At 39.5% G+C, this 4,160-nt stretch overlaps 1 non-coding gene across 1 annotated transcript; it reads left to right on the top strand.

Annotated features, from left to right (window-relative positions):
• The first annotated feature begins 363 nt into the window (after positions 1-363).
• On the top strand, positions 364-497 carry LOC130018708 (small nucleolar RNA SNORA72). Its single transcript, XR_008791599.1, has one exon. It is a non-coding gene; the product is annotated as a small nucleolar RNA SNORA72 (small nucleolar RNA).
• The last annotated feature ends 3,663 nt before the right edge of the window (positions 498-4,160 follow it).

Below are 4,160 nucleotides of genomic sequence, written 5' to 3'. Positions count from 1 at the left end.
TTGTTAGGTGGGGAAAGTCAATCCTAATTGTAATTGGGTAAGGAGGAATTTGGGAAATAAACACTGCACGCTGTCTCTGCATGCCCTTCAATCTGCTGAGACCGACCACTGGCAAATCTAACTAAACATTAGAGAACAAACAGAGGAATCAAGTGGTGTCTACCACATGGTTAATTCCAGGCACAGTGAAATACCAAAGAGCCTGAAAATACGTCTTTATATCTGGAATATATAGAGGGCAAAGGAATAAAGAAACACTATTCAATGCACTGCTTTTATTCTAATCCCCTCGCCCCCCCCCCACCATGGGAGAAAATTATATTCTTTAACTCTTTATAGTTTACATGCAGAAAGTTAAAACAGCTGTGAATATTCTTGCTGTTCTGATTTTGTAATAATTAGGGCAAGCTAAACATTCACTATAGTAAGACCATGGATATGTCCTTACACCTAGTTCTTTTTTTTTTTTTTTGTCTTTTTTTTTTCAGGTCACATGCAGCAATGCTCAAGGGTTACTCCTGGCTCTGCACTCAGGATTTACTCCTGGTGGTGCTCAGGGGATCATATGGGATGCCAGGGATCGAATTTGGGTTGGTTGCATGCAGGGCAAATGCCCTCCCCACTGTATTATCACTCCGGGCCCAGACCTAGTTCTTTACCTGCCTAGGTCTGATCTTGGAAATGATGGTGGCAAATTTAAAAAAAAAAAAGCTAAAACAGACAAACAAGGGTGTTTTTTTAGCAGAACTAGTGGCAGGATCAGGGTCAATGCAGATTGTCTTCTAACTGACTCATTTTGCAATATTTGGTAAAGCACTTAACCTTTCTGCAGTGCAACTTTTCCAATCCATTAAGTGACTATTATAGAACATTCTCCCTGCTGATATGCAAGGATGATTGGGTGATTCCTTTGGTAATTGCTGAAAAGCATTTTGAGTTCCAGCGAGAAATCCAGGAACACAGGTTGAAGTGTGATTATTAGTTAGAAAGTCTTTCGACTTTGGTTGAATTATCTGATTCTCATTTGTACTTCCACTGTTTACCTGGGGTGCTTCCAATTCCAGTTTAGTCTTCTGTGTACAGTTGTGAAGGCGCTGTGCTATTCTATAATACACACTCCAAGGAAGAGAAATTTGGGCCAGCCATAAAGTGAATAAGGCAGTTTAAGAAGAGAAAGGTTACTAGTCATTGACAGAAATCAGTTGGGAATATGCCAAATGTTATATCCACTGGCATTTCATGGATGACATCTAGCACACAATGGTTTGGGGCTGAGAAAGGACAGCTAGCTTCAGGAAAGTTTCTAGTTATAATTGTTTGATACGTAACTTACAGGATGTGTTTTGGTGTTGATATTCAGTTTTTTTGTGTGTGTTTTTTGTGTTTTTGGATCACACCTGGTTGTGCTCAGGGTTTACTTCTAATTTTGTGCTCAGGGATGGTTCCTGGCAGGCAAAGGGAACCAGATGAGGTGCCAGGGATCAAACCCAGGTCAGCCACATGCAAGGCAAGTACTTTACCCACTGTACTGTATCACTTCAGCCAATCCCCCCCAGCCCTCACCTCAGTGTCACAGTTTTCTGCCCAATAATAGCACTTTATAGAGTCTATCATATTCTCTTCATGGATTAACTTAAAGGTTATTTCAGAGCCTCCTCCAAATGCTTTTGGAGAATGCAAAAAATGCATAGTTCTTAGTACTTCTAGATCTCATTTCATTCTTTCATGTTGAGATATAACATGAGATATGGCTTCATTACGGCCTTTTGGAATTAAAAATATCTAGAGCATATAAATATTTATCTCATGGTTTAAGCAATTATGACGCTAAAGAGAAATTTAAGATTGGATTGTACCTCTCGCCCTGTTCTCTCTCCCCTGAGAGGTGGCCTTATACCTTAAAGCAGTAGGTTTGCATATCAAAATGCCAGCTTGACCCAGCTGTCTGAATGTCAGGCCAACAACAGAATTCATTAATTTCCTCGACAAGTTGGCAATTTCTGGTTATTTTCTGAAGCAATGCTAATTCCAGGTATACTCTTAGGACCCTAGTCCTTTTGGCAAATACATTGGCATGCATTAGCATATATTCTCATTTTGTTCTGGAATCATATACTGTCATGGCTCTTCCTCATAAAAATGGTAGCAAAATGAAGTGGGCCCAAATCATACCGAGTTTAGAGTGATTGAAACAAATGTTTAATTTCTTTTCCAAAGGAGAAAGTGCAGCTAGAAGATAAACAGTTCAATCTTCAATTTACCATAATTTTAAATTTTTCTTTGGGACTATAAAGCAAGTACTAAAACAGAGACAAATGGACAAATGACAGGACATGACAGAAATATAGACCTACTCTGTCCCTTTTTATTTATGAGGCATAGCCTATCTATTGATTGTCTTTTTTTTCAATTGCTCATTTGTTTTGGGTCCATACCTCGTGGTGCTTATGGCTTACTCCTGTCTCTGAGCTCAGAGCTTACTTCTGGTGGGACTCCAAAGAACCGATGGAGTGTCCAGGAATTGAAACCAGGTTGGCCAGCATGTAGGCAAGAGCTCTATTCACTGTATGAACTCTCAGCCCCATTGCCTGTCTTATTTTTATCTTTTACGTGAAATGTTGTTTTGCATATTTTAATTATACACTGATTAAAAACTAGGCAAAAAATTGTTCCCAACTAGAGGCCCAGGCAAACCATCTATAATTAATCTGTAATGAATGTTTAACACCACAGCATTAGAGATGTTAATTTGGTTGCTTTTGCTTTGCTTTTCGAATAAGAAGTCTTACAAATAAGTGAAACAGGGAATATATGCTTATTGGAAGATAATTGAAACAGAAAATTTCAAAGTGTCTTTCAATGTCATTTTTGCATTTCTTCCTTTGAGGCATCTGGCCCCTTCCCCTAGGCTAAGTCTATTAGCAACCTTTCAGGAGCCTGTTTGCCTGCGCACACACAGTCTTTGCATAGAAATCAAAAAGTACACCACACTCATGCTATTTTGAAATATATCTCTTGCAATGTCATTTTATATTGTCAACCTATTTTCATTTCAAGAGCATACATCTACTACATTCATCCTAATTGTTACAAGTTATTCCCCTGAAACACACATAAATTTATTTAAACAATTCCCAATTGACTGACATTTAAGTTGTTCCCAGCTTTTAGCTATTTTCAATAAGCTCTAGTGGAGATTCAAATATTCTTTGTTCACGAGTGAGGGGAATATTTGGATATATTCTGGGGTATGTTATTCAAATTACTTGAATTTTGAGGATTCATTGCCAAATTAAATGGGAATGTCTATTTTTTGATTTGCACTGTAAGAGAGTATTTTTTTGTTTGTTTGTGGGCCACACCCAATGGTGTTCAGGGCTTACTCCTGGCTTTGAACTAAAAAATTACTCCTGGAGGTGCTCAGGCAACTATATGGGATGCTGCGAACCAAACCATTCGACTGCGTGCAAGGCAAACTCCCACCCGCTGGACTATCACTACAGCCCCAAGAATGAACATTTTCATCCAGATCTTTCCCAATTTGCAAACTCAGGCCTACAGAATGGGAGCACAGGTGGTGGTGGCGGGGGGAGAGGGTTGTCTTTGAAGACAGGTCAAAGAAAATGGGATTCTGATCAATGTTACTGTGAATTCAGTATACCCCTGAAGTAGTGGACAAGAAGAGTGGAGAGACTTCTAGGTGGGAAGTTCTCTAAATGTTTTCCTTTTCTTCTATTTTGTTACTTTATGTTCCCCAGATGAATGCAATCTTTCTATGTCTATCCTTCTCTTTCTGACTCATTTCGCGTAACATGATACTTTCCATGTAATGCCATTTGTATGTAAATTTCATGACTTCATCTCCATGGCCTGGAGGCCAGCAACACATGCTAGGGGAAAAGAGAGCTCAGATCGAGAAGGGAGCACCAAATAAAGGGTGTTGGGAGGATCCTCCCAGGATGGGAGAAGCATGCTGAAAGTAGACTACAGACCAAACATGACTGCCACTCAATGCCTCTTTTGCAAACCACAGCACCCAAAAGGAGAGAGTGGAGTCATTACTTCCACAGAAGACAACTCCTACCTCAGAGTTACCAATAAATAAGCAAACACTTCAATAAAAATTGGAAAAATTGGGACTGGAGTGATAGCACAGAGGG

This window comes from Sorex fumeus, unplaced genomic scaffold (genome assembly GCF_029834395.1).
Source record: "Sorex fumeus unplaced genomic scaffold, SorFum_2.1 ptg000265l, whole genome shotgun sequence".
In the NCBI taxonomy this organism is placed as follows: Eukaryota; Metazoa; Chordata; class Mammalia; order Eulipotyphla; family Soricidae; genus Sorex; species Sorex fumeus.
Note: the sequence above shows the minus strand (reverse complement) of the source record. Positions and strands in the feature narration are given on the sequence as shown.